This window comes from Callospermophilus lateralis, chromosome 11 (assembly GCF_048772815.1).
Source record: "Callospermophilus lateralis isolate mCalLat2 chromosome 11, mCalLat2.hap1, whole genome shotgun sequence".
In the NCBI taxonomy this organism is placed as follows: Eukaryota; Metazoa; Chordata; class Mammalia; order Rodentia; family Sciuridae; genus Callospermophilus; species Callospermophilus lateralis.
The window spans coordinates 101,210,655-101,233,308 of NC_135315.1; the positions used below are offsets into that span (position 1 = coordinate 101,210,655).

The following is a 22,654-nucleotide window of genomic DNA, read 5'->3' on the forward strand; positions in this document are numbered from 1 at the left end:
AGTCAATTAGGCCTGGCTATTCCTAAGGTGCAGTGGACTGGGAGGGGGACGGGCTGGAGTAAATACTGTTAAGTGTCTGATGTGTGCCCATTAGGCAGCTCCCAGGGAAGATGTCTTTGCCTCCAAGAAAGTGTCCCACAGCCTTAGGAACTAAATAAATAAATAAATAAATAAATAAATAAATAAATAAATAAAGTGCTTCCCACAAGCTCAGATACAGCTACAAGCCAAAACAGAATAGCTAACATTCACTTGCCACCCACCATGTGCCTGTTACTGGACTCAATATTTCATGTGCAGCTGAGGATATTAAATTGTGAATAGGCCCTCTGGATGTCAAAATGTTGAAATAATAGTCTGTACTTATTGGTACATGTCACAGCCCCCTGAAGACCTGCCTCCTCCACCCCCATAGTCCCCCTGATCTTGCACTATTGGGGTGATCCTGAAACAGCAGAGTGCCTGTCCCATCTTCTTAGGGTCATGCTAGTGTCATCTCTGGTGTGTGCCCCCAGTGTATACTATCTCACCCCAGCTTTACCAAAGCCCCATAAGATAGGGATATCTTACAGATGAGGAAACTACAGCTAAACGACCTGCCCAGCATCATACAGAGAGTCCCAGGGCTGGGCCTGGAAACTAGCCATGCTGATTCCTAGCCTCGGTTGTTGACCACTGGCCTGCTAAGGAGGGAAGCACACATGAGGCTTGTAGAGACTGTGCCCCTGCTCTCGCTCCTGTCCCTTGCAACTGGTCCATTCTACGAGGAAAGGTCATGAAGCCAGACTGCTCAGTACCATACCCTCAAAAAACTGACTTCTGCTCCTGTGCTTCTCTGCTCCCACCTCCCCTGTGTAACCACCATTCACCCAAGAGGCCAGGCCCACATGGGGAAAACTAGATCTGAGAGACCCCACATGTGGGTCCATGGGGGAAACCACCATATAGCTTTATCAGCATCTTTAGGGATATGGAAATACTGTTATCAGGGACAGGGGCATAAGCTGCAGGGGAAGGGTTAGGACAACACAGGGAGAGTCTCTCAAGTAAGGATGGTGATGCCAGGAGCATTGCACACAAGAGCTTGTTCCCCAAAGATCTCTAAGGTGGACACAGCTAAGTCCAGGATGAGACAGGCAGGTCCTGGGTAGAGGAGGAACAATACCTTCAGAAGTCCTGTGTGACACCTGCCCTGTGCCCCAATCCACACTCACTACATGCCTAATGCCACATCCTTTAGAAATTTTCAAGGTTTCTAGGCTGCATTCAATGAGTGCTTGCATAAAACCAGTGATGCGTACTTTACTCAGCATTACTTACCATAACCTTGACCATGCCAGTATGAATGACACACCTCATTTGAATGTTTTGCCAATGGGGCACCTCTAACTATCTCATGGCACAGAGTCTTTCTGAACATTCCTGGAAAATGCTGCTCTAAAGGACTAGGGACAAAAATACTTATTACTGGGCAGGGGGATAGGGAGATTAACCACTAGAAAGAGGGACACTTTATAACCCAGCAGTTCCCACAAGGTAGACACACTTTCCATTTCCTCTTTCTCTTAACAGACTCTAAGGGCTGGGGATGTGGCTCACGCGGTAGCGCGCTCGCCTGGAATGCGTGCAGCCCAGGTTCGATCCTCAGCACCACATACAGACAAAGATGTTGTGTCCGCCAAATACTAAAAAATAAAAAAAAAAAAACAGACTCTAAGACCCTCCAGGATCCATTTCAGGAAGCCCCTAATTTGTCCTTACAAATGGTCTTTTTTTTTAATATTTATTTTTTAGTTTTCGGCGGACACAACATCTTTGTTTGTATGTGGTGCTGAGGATCGAACCCGGGCTGCACGCATGCCAGGCAAGCGCGCTACCGCTTGAGCTACATCCCCAGCCCTACAAATGGTCTTATTAAAGTCAAAGCCTGGTTTACAAGGCACCCTTCCTCCTTCCATTCCGGAGCTCCACTTTTCTAATAAGGAGCTCATTATAAAACTATGAATAATCAAAGTCTCATTTTATGAAGAATTTTTCAGCACCAGGCATTGTTAGGCATCTGATGTGAATTCTCCTTTAATTCATTCACAGTTCCCTTCAGCAAACTGGGCTTTGAGTCATTCCCACTTGGCCTACCTGCCACCCTCCAAGGACAAGCCTAGGTATCTCCTCTTCTTGAAACAGGCCATGTATATGGGTATGGTAGCCCTGAGAAAATAACACCAGCCCCCTCCCTGCCCAGGGACTATCTGCCCAATCAGGAACAATCCTACACATATTCCCCCAACACTTCTGAGGGCTTCATGGATGGGGATGAAAATCAGGGAGCTCCAAGCACTTTGTGGGTGCTGTTTTGGTCACCCTCTGTGAATGTGTCATAAAAATTAATATGGACCACTTTTTCCATAGTGCACTATCACCCATCCTCCCCATATGCAAGAGCTGAGGCTCAGAGAAGTTAACTGGTTTCCACGAATTTGAATCCAGCCCTGGAGGGCTCTGAAGCCCAGTTTCTTTCTGAGGCACCACCCTCCTCCAGCTCTATAGACAAATGAGCTGACCAAGGAATTGATTTTCTTCACTAACATCATCATCATTATCATCATAGGTCACTCAGTGATGGAGCTCCAAAATGGAATCCGGGAGAATTTGGTTACAAGATAAATGTATCCTGAGATGGTCTCAGGGCAGCAAGGCAGTTCCCAGTTTTGACTTCCCAGAAGAACTCCAACTTAGAGAAAGATTGCCAGACAGATTTGAATTGCAAAAAAAATGGTGAATAAGCATAAGTATGGGTATAAGTATGTCCCAAATTTTTGAATTGACATACTGAAAACAAATATTCAAATATGCTTATTTGAAATTAAATTCTGAGTGTCCTGTGTTTTTATTTGCTAAATCTGGCACCTTCATCCCAGAGTTGAAGGCATGCTGGGAAGTCTCATGCTGGGCTCCAGGTCCCAAGCTTTGCTCCAGCAAGAATTGCTTTAGCAGCCTGAGCATGCCTTCAGAGGCTCTGAGGAGCTGTCTCAATTTACCTCACAGCTTCCCCTCACCCCTATGCTCTCTAGGTTCCCAACTAACCAAGCTACTTTCAGTTCCACCATTTGTCAAGCTGCTTCTAACTTGCTGCTTTTGGCTTCGGATATTTGCACTTCCCTCCTCTGTGCTGTCCTCTTCTCCCTCTTCCTCTTTCCTGGCAAATTCCTATAGATCCTTCAGTCCTGATTTAGAGCCACTTGTGCCAGGAACCCTTCCTGGCCATCCCTGACTGGCTCTGCTCTCCCACCCAAGCACTGGATTGATTGAACTCTGCCCCTTCCAATGGCATGCCCTGCTCTTCCCCACTCTGTCTTGGCAATCAAGGGACATGTCAGACTCACCTTGCCTTCCTGTACCTAGCTTCAGCACCTGGTTTCAGGTGAGAAGCCAGTAAGAGAATGAATGAATGCAGACTGTCCTGCCAAAGTTGGGTCTTCTGAGTGACTGCTTCATTTCTCTCTTCTGTCTTGAGTCACTTTTTCATTGCTGCATCCTGCTCTCCCCTGCCCTCCTAACCTCAGCAGTGCTTAGGTCAGCAACAGCCCTTCAGGTGAGCAGAGAACAGCTAAGACATGGAGGAAACTCCTGGCACCCCTTACACTGTTCATGTCCTCATTAGGCCAGCCTAGCTGCAGGTCTGCCTAAACCTCTTCTGCCTCTGCTGGCTAAGGCCACCCCTTGGTCCCAACTTGGTTCCTTAAATGATCTCGGTTGGAGCTTGCCCCTTGGGAGTGGGGACATTCTGGTGTCATATGGCCCAGGGTTAGGGCAAGTGGCAGCGTTTGGTGGGTTTCAGAACATCACCCATATGCTCCATATTCACCCACTCAAAGCTTTGCCCACACACAGCCTGGCTGCAGGAACAAGCATCCCAGAGCTTAACCCTTGAGGGGTATTTGGAAGACAGCTTCAGAAAGATCCAAGCACACACATCCGGAGTTAGGAGTTAGCCTGCTTCCAGTCAGAGCTCTGTGTTCAGAAAACTGGGAGGGAGACAAGAAATACCTGGAAGAGTGGAGTGGGATGGGGTGGGTGAAGAATGTGACCCCAGGGGGTGCTGAAGGGCCTAGAGAATGGAGCAGGGCAGGGCAAGGGCTGAGGTCGGAGGCAGGAGCTTAAGTTGGATTCCCAAGCCGCCAACTGGCTCATGGCTCTGACTCTGACTTTTAGAGGCACAAGCTTTCCGTTCCTTCGTGCCGGTGGCCCCAGCCTCCCCTGTCTATATCAAGAGCACAAAAAGGGAAAACACTTTTGAGACTCAAATTAACTCCAAAAATAGAACCCCTGGGCCCCCAGTTGAAGGCCAGAGAGCTCGGGGCGTGCACAGCACCGCGACCCCACTTTCTGGGTCAGTCGCGTGTTTTTCTGGAACCCCTAGTTCCTGTTACCAGGTACCCCCATGCCGGAATTGCCGCCCGCTCTAGCCCCTTCCACCCAGTCAAGTCAGGAACCCTTGTGCCAGTGGTTCCCGAATCGCTAGAGGAAGCTCACAGAGAGCGAGGCGCGGACTCCGGCGACAGCTTCTAGGGCGCTGCCAGGTGAGTCGGCGACAGCTTCTAGGGCGCTGCCAGGTGAGTCGGGAGCTGCACAGGTTCAGGTGAGTCAGGGTCTGCGACAGGTATGGTGTGGCGGCTCTGGAGGCTCCTCCCAGTCGTTAACCACACCCCTGCTGCTCTCCTCCCCACTTCCTGAAAGGGTGGGATGTGCAGTCTGTGCCTGCTCCAGCCTCTTACCATAAACTCTCAAATAGACGCTGCCGCCAATTCCCTGAGCTGCCTGGCTGACCTGGGGCCATCTCTGCCGTCCCCCTGACCCAAATGGGCTCCTTAGGAGCCCCCGGTTCCTACCGCCTCTCCCTCCTACTCCCACTCCTCTGGTGGCCTTTTGGAGGCCACACTTGTTTGGCTGGCTTTGTAGTGGAAGAGGGTTACCTGTCAGGCTCTCAGCACCTGTGTCCCAGTCTCTGCATCCACACTAGGCTCAGCCCCCTTGTAGGAAGGACATCAGGTGAATACTACATAGGGTGCTGTCAAAACTGATTCAGTTCCTACCTAAATGCTAAGGACCAAGTGCCTGAGCTGAGACTAGCAGGCTCAGAGGCCGGAGGTGGAAGTGTCAGAGAAGCCAGACAGCTTTCTCCTGGGGTCCCTCCCCACATCAGTTCACTTGGATAACTAAAGAAAGGGTATGGTCACCTGGTTACTCAGGACAGTGGAATTTGAAGCAGGGATTCAAGGGCAACGTGCAACACTTCTTCCATTCCTCTGGAAAGATCCCAGACTTTCTCCAGATTGGGAGGAGGTGAACTGGACTCTGTAGAAGGTCAAAATGCTGGCATGCACTCATTGTCACCCACATTCTCAGAGCTCTTCTTCAGAGTCCCTTCTCCACGACTCCAGAAGTTGTATCATGCTGCTCAGCCACCTGTGACAGCCAGGCATATATGGCTACTTCAATGACATTTCCTCCCTGAACTAAGTAGATCAGACATCCCAGAAGAGCAAAAGGAAAACTGGCTTTTGGCAAACATGTCCAGGATGAGACCACTGTGCTAAAGAAGCACTCATGCCACATGATTGCCTTGAATTCTCCCCATTTTCTGAGAATAAAAGGCAGACTTGATTGTTAACAAAACCAGAAAGTCAACATTTTTTCAAGGCATATCAGTGGCTTTACCCTGGATGCTACTCTGCATCAACTAGATATAGGTTTCCTGAACAATGTGCCCCATGGTGGCACTCAAAACCCATTGTGTGAGGCTGCTGGATTCCTCTCCTTGGTCATTCTGCTCACAGATTTGTCACACTCTGTGAAATCACTTGCAGTCTTAGAGATAAAGCTATGGCTGCCAGTGGTGAGAAGCTGGCCAGGTTGGAGACTATGATTAGGACTTGGAGAGACAAGGCAGGTGAATAGGACAAGCTGAAAGTAGGAAGGAAGGTTCTGGGACGTTGAGGTGGTAAGTGACAACACGGCTCAGAGACTCCAGAGGGCATCAGGAGGTAGATGGCCCTCCCATCCTAGCATACAAGAATGAGGGTTTAAAGGCCAGGTGCTGAGAAAGTTAGATCCCTGAGTGAGGCTCTGAGAGTCTGTGAGAGGGTAGATGGTGCAGTGGGACTAAGACCAAAGCCAATGGGACCACTTCATGAAGTGTGTGCTGCCCCTATGTGTCCATGTGGGTTAACTACAACTTCATCTCTACTGGACCTAATTCAGGGAGATTTCAGATTGCTTTCAGTATTTGTTCAATTCTTCAGAACTTCTTTGTAACTCCAAACCAAGCTCCAAGAAGCACAGTAGTATAGGGTTTTTTAAAATATAGAGATCTTGAGAAACTCCCAAGATGACCAGGTCTGCCTTCAGGTCTTCTTAGGTCTGTCCGGTGTAGCCACAAGGTTCGAAGGTGACAGGTCACACATTTCCACCTGTCCCCTATCCTTTAGACAACCTGTCAGGAATGCTATGATTTTATATTGATGCTCTAAAATACACTACCATGGCTCCTTGTAGATGTGATAATGACCTACATCATGGAGAAGCAACATTTTTCCTTCTATCCACTCTACTGTCAAAGTGGCAGGCCCTGGTGGGGAGAGGAGGGTGCCTGCATCACTAGGCAGAGAAAGTGTAAGAAAAAGGATTCTGAGCAAACATTCCCTAGCCACTGGGCTTTCTGTTTAGATGTCCCTCACTCGCTGCAGGCTCAGGTCTACAACCTGCATCAGACATGCCCCAATAGCTTCCCCTGCAGTCCTATCCCTGAGTGTCTCCCAAGTACCCACTGTTAGAATCCGTGACTCCCTCGGAATCCCAAAGCCATGTAGTCTCCACATCATGGGAATCTTTCCAAGCATCTTTTGTATTCATTGTTTTTTTTTATTTTTTTTTTCTAATTTCATCATTCCCACTCTGGCTCAGGTCCTCCTTGTTGTCTGGACTTCTGTGAAAGGGTTCTCCTAACCTGTTCCCACCCCTGACCTGGGAGCCATCAAGACCAGAGAAGCCTACACAGGTGACAAACTTTGGGGATGGCATGTGGAAACACAGGAATGGATAAGATTGTTGAGGTCAAGAGTCAGAGGGAACAGAGAGCTTGAGGCCAGTCAGGCTTTATCCAGGAGGAATTAGGCAGAGGCACAAATCAAATGGGGCAGGCTGATGAGAATTAGAAAGAGGACATGGAGGTAGCACATGCTGGCAACTCTTGTGAAGAGCTTGGCTGTCATGGGGAAATTGAGGGGAGGTTTGAGAGAGGGCTGTTTTGTGATTGGTTTAAGGTTACAGCCAATGGAGCAGGTATAGTGCACATGGGAAGGACCCAGCAAGAGGGAAGAGGCTGCAACCTTGAGTAATTGAACCCATCTCTCTGAGCTTGTGCACAGTGTCCCCCTTATCTGCACTTTCCAATGTCAGTTACCCACTGTCAATAAAAGAAGCATGAGTAGGATATGATTGGATATTCTGAGAGACCATAAGTCTTTCCTTCATAGCTTTTCTTATAGTGTTGTTATAATTATTCTATTTTATTATTATTGTTAATCTCTCACCTAACTAATGCATATATCAAAGTTCTAACATATGTATCATATATGTATGGATAGGAAGAAAAGTTATATAGGGTCTAGCACTATATGTGGTTTCAGGCATCCTCTGGGGATCTTGGAACATGTCCTCCTTGGATAAGGGGGGCCCTACTGTACTTACTAATCTAGAAGATGGGAAGAATAGTATTATCTGCTCTACTATTATGGTTTGGATATGAAGTGTCCCCAAAGGCTCCTGTGTTAAAGGCTTGGTCCCTAATGCAGCAATCTTCAGCGGTGAAAGTTTGGGGAAGTGATTGGATTGTGAGGGCCTGGATCTCATCAATGCTCTAATCCATTAAGGGATTCCTAGCTGAAGGGACTGCTGGGAGGTGGTGGAAACAATAAAAAGTGGAACATAAATGGAGGGAGTGGGTCCTTGGAGGAAGACTTTTGTCCCCAGTCCCCTCCTTCTCTCTTTCTGTGCTTCCCAGCTGCCACGAGGTGAGCAGCTTTCCCCCAATAGACCCTCCTTCCATGATGTTCTGCCTCACTTCAGGTCCAAAGTAATGGAGCTAGCTGACCATGGTCTGAAGCCTCTGAAACCATGAGCCCAAATAAATCCCCCCCAAGTTGTTTTCTCAGGCATTCTGTCACAGTGATGGGAAGCTTACTAACACACCTACCTAATTCACACGTATTGTAAAGCACAAATTAAATGATAGCTGTGAAAATGCTAAAAAATGCTATAGTTATTGTTTTTTAAAAATGATAGGAATTAAAAAGCATAGAGTTAGAGGGAGAGATTATACACATATCTGAACACAGTAAAAATTTACTGAGTGTTCACTGTGTGCCAAGAACCTTCATTTATCCTCTGTTGACCTCTACAACTATAGATGAGTAGATGGAATTATTTGCAGAAAGGAAAAGGAGGCTTTGAGAATGGAAATGTGTCCATGGCCATGAAAGTAGGAAAGAGCAGAGCTGAAACTAAAACCATCAATGGAGGGGCTGTTACGATGTAACTGGAGCCTCTTCAGTGAGGGTGAGAGAATTTAATTTACATAATATAAATTTACCATTAGAATAAATTTTATTCTAAAAGCAAAGTATGGTTATAAATGTTCTGAACAGTAAATCACAAAGCAAATATTCATGGAGAAAAGGAAAAAATGATTCAAGTCCCTAATCAAGGAATGTCTACCTCCAGTTTAACCAGAAACCACTGAGTTTATTAAAATGGGCCACAATTGAGTCCAATATAAAGAAATCAAAACCACATGCTGAACTTGAAAAGAACCCTTTTATCCCAATCATGAAAGTACTGCTTGCTAATACCCAGTATCCATTTTCTTTCCCTTCCCTTTAATAATTGAATTTTAAATTTATTTTTTAGGTCACAGCCTACCCCAAATCTGGACTACATTTCCCAGTTTCCCTCACAGGTGTGATCATGTGATAAAATGCACCATCACAGTGGTTGGTGAGTAGAAACTATGCATGCAACCTAAGGATCCTGTCCTTCAAGGGAATGGGCACACCATGCAATATTCCCTTCTCCACCTCCAGCTGACAAGAAAACCTGGAGCAGCCATCTTGGTCTATGATGTTGAGAATGGCTAAGTGATGTGAGATGAGATCTGGGTCCCTACCCAGCCACATGGTCACCCTGGGCACGATCTGGACCTAGGCAAACTTTTACAGGAGAGAAACATTTAACGTGCTCAGGGTACATTTGGGACCTTTTTGTTATATAGCCAGAACTGCATCTGTGATACTGTGAAGTAAGAAATACATATTTGGCATCCCCAGGGGGTCCTGGCTCATAGCTCCTAAAACCATTAGACTCTCCAAAGTAATAAGTGTCTTTTGTGTATTAACAAGACAACTAGTGGTAGGAGGCCCCTAAATAAATGCAGGATGGGGGCTATATCCAGAAAGACTGAGGCAGGATAGAGGGATGGACATTGGGTGCCCTCCCCCAGCCTCTGGATAGGAGAGAAAAGTTGAGGTGATCACCTAGGGCCGTTGTAATTGGTTGATGGAATTGATCATGCCTAGGAAGGTCCTTAAACACTCAAAAAGACAGAGAGCCTCCAGGTATTTGAACACACAGAGGTGCAGGAGGGTGGCATCCCAAAGAGGACCTAGAATGTTCACACCCCTTTCTTGTGCCTCTTCACATCTCTGTCATCTGGCTGTTCATCTGTATTCTTGGTATTATCTTTTACAATAAATGGGCAAGTGGAAGTCAAGTGTTTCTCTGGGCCCTGTGAGCTCCTCTAGCAAATTAATGGAACACATGGAGGAGGACCATAGGAGCCCTGGTCTACAGTCAGTGGCATAGGCCACAACCTGGGATTTGCAGCTGGGCATCTGAACTGGGGGCAATCTTGCGTGACCCAGAGCCCAACTTCAGGATCTGGTTTTATCCCCAGGCAGTGAGCAGCAATATTGGGTTGAACTAGAGGACATCCAGCTGGTGTCCTACATCAGAGAAATGGTTGTTGGTAGGGAGACTTAACACCTGCTGTCCAAAGTGACTGATGAGTGGGGATCTGAGAGTAGAAAGAAGAAAACAATGTTGTTGCTTTTTCCTTCAGAGTTTCCCAACTAATACACCATCATGTAGCCTTTGTTCTAGCCACACATTAAGGCAGAACCTCAAGGTCCTCATATACTAAAAGGGGATTTACCTTTGAGGGTTGCTAAAAGGATGAGAAGTGGTGCAAATACTTTTCTTTGCTAGTACTATAACTCATACATGATGATCCATGGAGACTACGGCCTGTTGTTAAAATGAGTGCCTGAAAACAAAACAATGTTACGTAAAAATGTGCCACCTCCCTGCCTTCAGGGGGACAAAAGAAAAGGTGGAGGGGGGAGATGAAACAAAACAGCACAGTTGAAAATGAATGATGGATATGTGGGGTTAATTATACTTGTCTTTTCCAAATATTGAATGTATTTTAAAAGGTTTATAATAAAAAATCTAAAATAAATGAACAAAACAAAAATCTTCCCACAGAGCAATGAAATGGAGGGAGTGCCTCATGGATATAATCCAAAATGAAGTTCCTTGGGAAAAGTGAAAATGTATTTAAGCTGTTGATCAATTGATTTGGGCCCCCAAGAGGGAGAGGGATGCAGAAAAGGCAGAAGTGCTTTTTATTTCTCCATTAAAGAACAGGCAGAGTGCGCTCAGTGCCAAGAAATCAAGTGCCTCCCATAGTGATGGGCAGTGCCTCCAGCCCCCAGGTGGCCAGAGGACTGTGGTTGCAGGGGAGAGGCACCTGCCCTGTGGTGCTGCCTGCTCCAAGTCAGCTCTATGACTTCGGTGGCTTTGGTCTTCTTGGCTATCAGTCCCTTATCTCATCTGTGGGTGGGCTCTTCTGTTTCCCCACTTCATGGGTAAGCTGTGAAGCAATGGTGAGACTACAGGAAACTTGTTCTGCCACTGTTGACTCTGACAGTTCTAGTAAACCTTGCTGCCTGGTCCCAGCCCACAGTGTGCTGAAAGCATCAGCTATGAAGCAGAGGCAGACTGCTACAGGCACATGTACTGCTGGTGACAAGAACCTTTAGGAAGGGAAGAAAAACAAAAATTGCCTAGCAAATGCAAGAGCCTGGAATACACATCTGTGGCCATTTATGAGACAATGATAAACAACTTTACATAGTTCACTAACTCCCGAGGGAGTTTCTTTATTACCCAGGACAGGATGGGGTCATTACTGTCTATTTTGTTAAATCACAAAGAATAGTTTTGTATTCTGCATCCTGTTGTACAGAAAAACACACACAATATGTTTCTGAAGTTTTTGTATTTTGAATGATTGCAATAAATTAATTGGGTGCTTACGGATAATTTAAGGAGCATGGAAAATCAGCTTTGATTTTGTTTTGTTCAGTTGCCAAGGTGCCTGCCTGTTCCAGAGTGTTCCACCACTCTAGCTCCTTCCTAATGGATAGCAGCAGTGTGTACCCACCTCTGTGGATGATCTAAATAAGGGGTAGAAGATACAAATACCTGTAGGGGGCAGGCAGGGAATGTGAGGGGTAGCTGGCCAGGCAGGGGCTGTAGCAAATTGGAGAACAAATGTCCTCCTACAAAGAGCAGCTGCTGTTCAGCTCAAAACCTGCTGCCATGCAGGAAAGTCAGCTGATGGAGGCAGATTTCTTCTTCTTTTTAAATAAAAGCAAAAGTGGACAATGAACTATCTGGAAAGAAAATTATGGAAACAATTTCATTTACAATAGCATCAGAAAGAACAAAATACTTAAAAATAAACTTATCCAAGGACGTGAAAGACTTGTGCTCTGAGTACAATAAAAAAAGAAATTCTAGAAAAATGGGATGACATCCTGTGTCTGTGGACTGGAGACTTAATATGGTTAAGAGGTCAACATTGCTCAAAGCAACTAACAAACAGCACACAGGACCTATAAAAATCTCAGGAGCATTTTAAGCAAAGATCAAAAAATAATCCTAAAATTTATATGGAATATCAAGGGATCTCAAATAGACAAAACAATCTATAAAAAAACCCCAAAAACCAAACACCACTGAAGCCCTCACACTTCCAGATTTCAAAAATTACTACAAAGTTACAGCAATTAAAACTATATACTGCTGAAATTAAGTCGGATATATAAACCAACAGCAAAGGATAAGGAGCCCAGAAATAAACACTTATAATCTATGTGGTCACATGATTCTTAACTAAGGTGCTAAGACCACACAATGGGGGAAAAATGATCTCTCTGACAATGTGGATGTTAACCCACAACAAGGAAGAGTAAGGAGGGGACAAATGGAAGTTTATTGGATTAGACAAAGGGGAGTGAATGTAGGGGAGAGAAATTAGGAAATACAGTAGAATGAATCGGACATACCTTCCCTATGGTCATATACGAATATATGATCAGTATTAACTACATATTATAAAAAAGCCACAAGAATGGGATTCTAATTAGAATAACTTATACTCCTTGTATGTATAATATGTCAAAATATACTAATGTATATCTAAAAAGAACAAATTTTTAAAAAGAAAACTGGATAGCCACATGCAAAGTAATTAATGTATATCTTCCTTATTCCAAATACAAAATATAACTCAAAATGGATCAAAAACCTAAACATAAGATGTCAAACTAGGAAACTCTAAGAAGGAAATGTAGGGAGAAAACGTCATGACAATGGATTTGGCAATGATTTCTTAGATATGACATCAAAAGCACAGGCAATAAAAGTAAAAATATAAATTGGAGTATATCAAACTTAAAAATGTCTGTGCATCGAAGGACACAAGTATCAGAGTAAAAAGACAACCAATGGAATGGGAGAAAAATTTTGATGTAGAGTTAATATAGGATCATATATCTGACATGGGGTTAAAATCTAGAATACATAAAGATCTCTTACTCAACAACAGACTACATCTTGGCCCTTGTGGACTCCCAAATCCTGGAGCCTTTGGGTGTGGAAATTGCCATTGGTGGCTTTGAAGGTGCCTTGGTGGGCACCATTGCTGAGGGCACTGCTGGAGATGAGGATCTTGCCAAAGAGTTGGATGAGACTGTTGCCCAGTTTATCAGGAGGACCATCTTGAAAATCCCCATGTATGAAATGATGAGAACCTTAAAAGCCTGGGATTTTTTTTAAATCTGTTAACCAACTGAAAACCCTAAGTTCCAGCAGAGAAAGGAATGTCTCATTCAGGTCTTGGTTCTGCTGTGTGAGAAGTATGCGAGTCTCAAGGATGCAACCCTTGCAGATTGCTGGGAGCCATCAGCCAAGTAGGTATGACAAATTCCTTGCCAGCTTACTCCCATGCTGTCTAGTGGAAGAACTTCTGAAAGGTGACCTTGCTCAAGGACCAGGGCAGGATCCGTGTTTAGGGTGTTCCCCCTTTAGAACAGGGCAGTTTAGCATAATAGGAGATTAGGGTGTTCCCCCTTTAGAATAGGGCAGTTTAGCATAATAGGAGATTAGGGTGTTCCCCTTTAGAATAGGGCGTATCCTGCTGCTGAGTTCCTCTTGAGTTCTTAGGGTCAGACAGTATATTTTGGGAGACAGAAGCCCATGCGGAGTGGATTTGGGCAGAGTAGTGGATTTGGGCAGAGAGTGGATTTGGGAGAGAGTGCATTTGGGCAGAGAACGTGGATTCCCCCAGAACGTGTTTGTAGACGGCTGGTGTGAGTTCGGGAATAAAGAATTGCTGTTTGAATCTACAAGCTGTGTGGAGACTCGTGATTTGTGCCCAGCCAGAGACTGCGGCAGCAGATGTCATTTATATTCAAGTTCATTGGCACCAAAATGTTTGGGATGTTTTACAGATAAGTACAGAACCAGATGAAGACATTGGAACAATTCAAACATTTATTCAAGAAAATTCTTCAGAGAGCAATGAAAAGTGTGATGTTCAGCTTCAGAGATGCTGAGGAGAATGCAGTCTGGATCCTAATTGCCTGGGGAACAAGGTGTAAAAGCCAAACCAATACCAACCCACAAACGTGCTGCATTACCCCTAGACACTATGCCTTCCCCTCCTCCCTTCCTAAAGAACATTTTGCCCTTTTGGGTCAGGCACTGACAGTTACTTGCAAACACCATTAGATGGTAAAATTAGACCTAAAAAAGTCGACACCTGGACTCTCTCAGGCGATTGTTTTTAAACAATATAATCAGACCTTTGAAAATCACAACTCCACAACACCTCTATAGGAAAGATGATTGGGACTAGATGTAAATATGGTTTCAAGGATCATTCAGGAAAACACAGTAGAAAAAAAACAGAGTCCAAGAATAACTCAAGAAACTTTTGGAGACTGACCTCAACCACAACTAGAATTTGTATAATATAAGCTTGAAACGAAGTTCAAAAGTGACTTAAATGGGGGCATGTTGGCTTAGAGGGAAGAACCCATCTGGTGCCTAATAAATTTCTCTAGGCCACATCTTTGGAAGCATTGAAATCCTTAGCACCAGCTGGTATTGCAGATGCACCACTTTCTCCACTGTTTACCTGCATACCCAACAAGGGAATGGGTTATTTTAAAATAAGAGACAAATAAGATGTATATGAATTTGTAAGCCCAGAGGCTCCTTGGCAATGATGTACATGCATTCCAGTTAATGGCTTACTGGACAGCTTCTGGTTATAAGCTTATTCTTCAGAAATTAATCCTTGGTATTGAAAATTTAGACATGTTCATATGATTGTTGGGACTGATTCTTCCTTGAGGCCCCTCTCTCATTTTTCCTGATAAATACAACAGTTTTGGGCATTTGAGAAGTGACGGGATATGTATAGGCTCTGGATTGACCTTGAGTGCAGAATGCTCTGAAGCCAAGCAGATGGCATCATCCTGTTGGCATCATATCTAGTGTCCTTTTCCCCACTCTTACCTCTACTCCATCCTAAGGAGGTCTAGTTCCAGTTATTGGTTTCTAGGGATTTTTTGAAGCTTTGATCACTTGAAAGGGACACCAAGGAACTATTACCAACTCAAAACTCCCAGAAGAATCATAAAATTGGTCCATTTAGAGAGTAGAATTGGGTCCACTAAGTTGTTACTGAAGGAAGTTACATGAACCACTTAAATAAAGCAATTGTTTAATTGTAAATATTATACTTTTCATAATTATTTTATCATAGGTGTTACATCCAAACTGACCATGATTTGTGAATAAAGATACTGAAAATCTGGTAAAAGAATCAAATAATCCAATTTAAAAATGGGCAAAACACTCAAATAGAGATTTATCTAAATATGATATCTAAATTCCAAGAAATATTTAAAAAGATGTTCAGAATCTCCAGGGAAATGCAACTCAAAACCACAATGAAATATCACCTAATTCTCATTAAAAGATGGCTACTATGGGAAAACAAAAACTGCAAAGTAATATGTGTTGGCAAGGATGTGAAGCAATTGAAATGGAAAATAAGGCAGTCACTATGGAAAACAGGATGGTGGTTACTCAAAAAAGTAAAAATAGAATTACTGTATGATCTAGTAATTCCACTTCTGGGCATATACCCAAAAGAATTGAAACCTGGGTCCTAAAGAGACATCTATACACCCAAACACATAGCAGCATTAATCACAGTAGCCAAAAGGGGTAGCAACCCAAGTGTCCATCAAAAAATGAGTGGATAAACTGCATGTGGAAGTCTGACTTCATATATCATACAAAAGAATATTATTCAGTCTATGATAAAACAATAGGGCTACAGCATGGATGAACTTTGAGGACGATGTGCTACATGAAATAAACCAGCCACAAGAAAACAAATAACATGATTCTACTTATGTGAGTTACATAGTCAAATTCTTAGAAGCAAAAAGTAGAATGGTTGTTTCGGGGTGTGGTGGGGAAAGGAAATTGGAGAGTTGGTTAATGGGTATTGATGAAACATTTTGCAAGGTGAAAAGTTCTGAAGACCAGTTGCATAGAATGAGAAAATAATACCACCAACCACATACTTAAAAATGATTAAAATGATAAATTTTTACTGTTTTATCTCAATTAAAAATTTAAAAATAAAAACCAGCAAGGTAGAACTATAATTTTTTATGTGAAATCGTCCAATTTGTAAACGTTGGCAACTGACCTGAGCCTGTAGTTGCCTGATGTGTTAGTCAACCTTTTCATAATTGTGACCAAAAAATCTGACAAGACCACCTTAGAGGAGGAAATGTTTATTTTGTCTCAGGGTTTCAGAGGTTCAGTCAATGGTTAGGTTATTCCATTGCTGTGGACCCCAGGTGAGGCAGAACATTATGACAGAAGAGCATGGCCTAGGGGAGCAGCCTAGGATATGACATGACACCAAGGAAGCAAAGAGCTGTGCTCACCAAGAACTAAATTTAAACCCCAGAGGCATACACTCAATGACCTACTTCCTCCAGCCATACCTACCTGCCTGCAGTGTCCACCTAATTAATCCATGTTAGTAGATTAATGCACTGATTAGATTATATCTTTCATAATCTAATCATTTCATCTCTGAAAATTTTTGTCTTGTCTCACACATGAACTTTTGGAGGATACCTCATGTCAAAATTTTAACATTACACCCCCAGCCCCCCAAAACTCATGCCCATCTCACAATGCAAAACACATTTAGACCCTTTCCAAGAGTCTCCATAGTCTTGAGAGACTTCAGCAATAACCCAAAGTCCAAGTTCAAAATCTCATCTGAGACTCAAGGCAAACTCATGGATGTTTTCCCCTAAAAAGAGCAAATTGGATATTATATATATCCAATATAGTGGCATAGAGTAATCATTTTTGTTTTAGTTAGGTTTTTTGCTGCTGTGACTATAAAACCTGACAATAATAATTTTAGAGGAGGAAAAGTTTATTTGGGGGCTCACAGATTCAGAGGTCTTGGACTACAGACAGCCAACTCCATTCCTAGGGGCTCGAGGTGAGGCAGGACATCATGGTGGAAGAGTGGCAGAGATAAACAGCTCATATGATGGTCAGAGAGGAGAGAGAGAGAGAGAGAGAGAGAGAGAGAGAGAGAGAGAGAGAGAGAGAGAGAGACTGACTGACTCTGACTCCACTCACCAGATACAAAATATATACTCCAAAGTTACACCCCTAGTGCCCACCACCTCCAGCTACACCCTTCCTGCCTTCAGTTACCACTCAGCTAATCCCATTAGAGGATCAATTCACTGGGTTAAAGCTCTCATAACCCAATTATTTCTCCTCTGAACCTTCTCACATTGTCTCATGAGCTTTTGGGGGACACCTCACATCCAAACCATAATAATCTCCATTCCACAAGAGAGAAATAGAGGTATAAAAGGAAGGGACCGGACCGAAGCAAGATCAAAATCTAAACAAAAGCTTAATAAACAAGTCCTATCACTCCACATCCAGCATCTGGGAACATGGTGCTTCACTGTTTCTCCGAAGGGCTTGTGTAACATCACCTTAAGGCCTTGCTGGTTGTGGCCCACATGGCCTTTCTCTTGGCTAATTTCTGCTTGATTCCTGCAGCTCCCCACAGTAAGTGTCCTGTGTGCTGGCATCTCTGAATCCTGAGGGTCTCCATGCACCTTTGACTTCCTTCTCACATCTTTATGCATCACCCCCTCAGGGGCAGCCCACAGAGATATGACACTGGCTTCCTGGGCCTTCCTTTGAAATCCCAGCAGAAGCCCCTAAACTCCAGCATCCTGCATTCTTGCAGAACCAGCACCACATGGATGATGTCAAGGCCCACCATCACCTCAAGTAGGAGCCATGGCTGCAGCATCCTCTGAGGGCCTGGGTGGCTGACTATGGTGAAAACATTTCCTAGGCCCTCGTACAAGCAGGGTGCCCCATCGTCTTTATCAAAACGATTTTACACTTTTATACTCTTGAGCCTGAGATGGCTTTGGTCTTATCAATTCCTGAGATGTCCTCAAGCCACCTTTCCAATTGTTTCTGGATAAAGTACTTGGTATTTCTTTAATGGTTATGTTCTCTTTAACAAACACACTTTCATTAGCCCCTATTTTACTCACATGGCCAAACTGCAAGATTTTCCAATCTTTCTGATCCTGATTATCATAGTAACTTGGCTAAAAGCCAACAGCAATATTCATGCTACCCCTGAAGGACTTGCTACTACTGAGGACTCGAAATTTAATAAGTACATCTGAATGAAGTGTTTCTACTGAAAGAAAAGTTGGTGACAGACTGTTATAGTCACCAAAATTTCTTTTCCCTGATCTCTAGATAAATCTTTGTCACTCCTTCCTGGAATTATGTAAAGAATTAGACAGTTTCAGTGTCTGATCTGGTATACACTTGGAATTTTCTCTGCCAGATTAATTAGTTGATCACCTTTAAATTCAGCTTTACAGAAAGTCTCAAGACATGGGCAAAATGTAGACAAGTTTTTTTTTTTTTTGCCAGAATGCAACATGAATGGTTTCCAACCCAATTTCCATTAGAGTTCTCTTCTCTGAAACATCATGAGCCCAGTATATATAGTCCTATCAACATTCTAAGCTTCTACCAGAATCACCCATTAAGCTTTATTTATAATATTCTAAAGCATCTCTAGCTTGCATCTCAAAATGTTTCTAAGTTCTCCCACCTGCAAACCAGTTCCAAAGGCTTCTCAAGCACATGGTCAGGTTAGTCATAGCAATGACCACACTTCTTGGTACCAATTTCTATTTTAGTTAGCTTTTCATTATTGAGACCAAAGACCTGACAAGAACATAGAGGAGAAAGTTAATTTTGGCTCATGGTTTCAGAGGTTCAGTTCATGGTCAGCTGAATCCATAGCTTTGGGCCCAACATGAAGCAGGACATCATGGCATAAGGGCATGGTGGAGGAAAACTTCTCAGGACATATAAACTAGGGAGCAGAAAGGGCTCCAAGGATAAATGTAACCTCCCAGAGGCATTTCCCAGTGACCTACCTCCTCTAGTCACACCCTACCTGCCTACAGTTAATATTCAGTTAATCCATATTAGTTGATTAATTCTCTGATTAGGTCACAATCATAATCTAATCATTTCACCTCTGAAAATTCTTGCATTGTTTTTCACATGAGCTTTTAGAAGAAACACCTCATAAGTAAATATTAAAACCTGCATAAAAGTGATTTTACTCTCTTTCATAGTAGGTAAACACTTTTCAATGACCACCCCCTCATCATGTTGTCACCATAAGGGGGTTCAAAGAGGTCTATCCAGGGGCAGAGATGCCTATTCTGACCTTCTAGGTTCTTGACACATCACCTAAAAGTGAAGGACACATCAGGTTTTAGTAAAGAGCAAGAGCTTTATTAAAAGGAAAAGGGAAAGACACACATTCTTAGAGCAGAGTGCAGACTATTTCAAGAGCAAGAAGTGCTTTGGGGATCCCGGGCTCTTCTTTTACAGGAAACTTTGTAGGAGTAGGCATGGGAAGGTATATGGAAATGACTTCAGTCTGGTGAATTCAGTACTTTGATCATGGATTGCAAGATGTTCATGGTAGCCTTGGCTTCTTCCAGGATCTTCAGTTTGATATTGTCTCTTATTTAGATAACATGTGGGATGTGCCTTAAAATATACACACCTTTGCTTTATCTAATCTGAAAATACATTGTGTAGTGACCTTCAGCTTTAACCAGAATGGGGCAGATTCTGATTTGAATGGCAGAGGGAAGCAGGGCACACATGCCAGTAATCTGAGTGAATTTATAGTAACCCTAAGATTTGTAGATTTCTCAGAAATTTCTTTTCTGGAGGAATAAATACAGGTTTGGGGAGTAAATCTGACCATAGAGCTTTCAGATATAGAATTATAGTTTTTTCCCTTATCTTTTATCTCCTTTCTAAATAGCTTTATTCCTTTTCTTACTGCAGTGTGACTTGGGTCAATCCAGACAGCTTGAAGTTAATCATACAGGTCTGACTCCCCTTGCCAGTGACGAATTTAGAGGCAGGCATGTGACCTAGATTGGGACAATAAGGTGTGAGAGGAAGTCTTCTAGATGGTTTTAGGAAAGATTTCTTAGCTTTAGAAATGAGGAAGAAATAGGTCAATTAAATTTTTTAACATTGGTTCATATTAGGATAAGATGCCTGGAGCTGTTGCTATCATTTTATTATTTATCTAACCTGAAGAGCCACAGGCAGACTAGAAAGATGAGAAGAATCCAGGGAACTGACATAACCAACCCCGGGGCCTTTTTGCCTCCAGATTTTCTGTTATGACAAAATCCATCCCCTTGTTAAATTATTTCATGTCACATATTATAAATGCATATCTTAAAAGATGATAAATGATCAAGAAATGAAAAACATATAGGTAAAATAAAAGATATCTATAGCCAAATCTGGAGGCAGGCAGTTTATTATGCTGATATTTCCCTTGTCATTCACATTAAACACTCATATTGCTTTATTTTAAATTTCTTTTTTAGTTGTAGTTGGACACAGTATCTTTATTCTAATTTTTTATGTGGTGCTGAGGATCGAACCCAGGACATCACATGAGCTAGGTGAGAGCTACCATGGAGCCACAATCCCAGCCCCAAACACTCATATTTATTATGGAAGGTCTCCCTGCATTGATTCAGACCAACTAGGAGTCCCATATCTTCCAAGTTTCCATGGTGTAGTCCTCAGAGAAGGTCCAAGGTCTAAGTCATCACTATTACTCCCCAAGTTTCAGACTAAAATGTGTCCACCAAGATGTCCTTGAGAACAGATGAAAGCTCCATTAGGTCTGCAGCTCTGGCTGGCTGTCCCTGAAGGTGCTATTGTTAGCCCTGCCACTACCTTTCCTGTTCAGCATCTGGGTTCCGTATCCTTGTAATAAATTTTTGATCTGAAAGCTGCTGTGTCCTACATATACACACAGCCAAGCTATCTTTCTTTTGATTGACACTAACATGGTATATCTTTTTCCATCCTTGTACTTTTATTTGTATGTTATGTGTAAAGTGGGTTCCCTGTAGGCAGCATATAGTTAGGGCTTGCTTTGTTTATGTAATCAATCTCTCCCTTTTATTTGCAGTAGTCACTTTCTAGTTCACTGCTTTAAAAATAAAAGAGGACATTCTTCTCTGCTCTGTTTGAATGTGTCCTCTAAAATTTCCTGTGTTGGAAACTTAATCCCTAAATTCATATGCCAATGTTATTTGAGGATGCACCTTTGGTAGGTAATTCAGATTAGATGAGGATTTTATAAGATGAATAGATCTGAGGTATCAGGCCATGTGATGTCCTCTGACACTTTTTTTTTTGAACCCAGGATGCTTAACCACTGAGCCATATAACTAATTTTTTTTTTTTTGGTGAGACAAGTTCTCACTAAGCTGCTTAGGGCCTTGCAGAGTTGCTGAGGCTGGCTTTGAACCCACAATCCCGTCTCAGCTTCCTGAGTCACTGGGATTACTGGCATGTGTGCCCTGCTTCCCTCTGCCATGTTAAAATGCAGCAAGAGGCTCCTTATCAGGCTGGCACCATGCTTCCAGAATTTGGATTTCTCAGCCCCCAGAACTGTGAGCTAAAGAATCTATATTCTTAATAAATTTCCCAGTCTGTGGTACTCAATTATAGCAACAGAAAACATTAGTCTCTCTTCTCTCTATACCCTAACAACACTTTAAAAAATATTGCTCTCTACATAGATTTTCAAGCTGATGGTAAGGAGTTTGGAAATATAGCTGTACCTGGCTTGGGACATGACATGTGGTAGGCGGAGGTAGAGACAATGAGGACTTTGTAGATTACTGTAGTAGTTTAGTTACTATACTGAGGACATACAATTTAATAAATACCTCTGAATTAAGTGTTTCTACTGAAAGAAAAGTTGGTGACAGACTGCTATAGTCACTGCAATTTATCTAGAGATCTTTTCTCTGATCTCTAGATAAAATCTTTGTCACTCCTACCTGAAATTATGTAAAGAATTAGACAGTTTCAGTGTCTGATATGGTATATAGTTGGAGCAATTATTGCTACCTTTCTTTATACAGTTAAGGAAAAGGAAATCAGAAAAATACAATATATGCCCCAGGTCATGCCCCTCCCTGGCTAGTGCTAGAGTCTGGAATATAACCCTTCCCTATTTCCAAAAGGACTGGTGAACCTCATTGCTCTAGTGTTAACTTTTGATTGTTGTTAAAAAGATATGTGTTAATTTCTACTCTACATCTTTGTTTTGATTTGTGGTCCCACTCAGAATCTGAGAAAAATAGAAATCAAACAAAGAAAATCATTTAAGAACAGAATAAAACCCACAGATAGCAAAATAGATAATTTCACAGAACAAGTGGGACACATGGTAAGAGGACACAATGAAAGAAAATGACAGCATTTTCAAGTCTGTGGTAAATGTAGTGCAGGATTATCAGCACCATCTTGTGACTTTCTTTAGATATTGCTTTTAAATTCAATTTAAAAAAAATACCTATTTTTTAGTTGGACACAATATCTTTATTTATTTATTTTTATGTGGTGCTGAGGATCGAACCCAGGGCCTCACGTGTGCTAGGTGAGCACTCTACCATGAAACCACAACCCCAGGCCCTAAGGTTCATTTTTGAACTGGTAGCCATCA

The 22,654-nt window shown here is 42.9% G+C and overlaps 1 pseudogene; it reads left to right on the forward strand.

Annotated features, from left to right (window-relative positions):
- LOC143410727 (centromere protein N-like) overlaps positions 1 to 14,651 on the forward strand; it is a 59,038-nt pseudogene extending 44,387 nt beyond the window's left edge.
- The last annotated feature ends 8,003 nt before the right edge of the window (positions 14,652 to 22,654 follow it).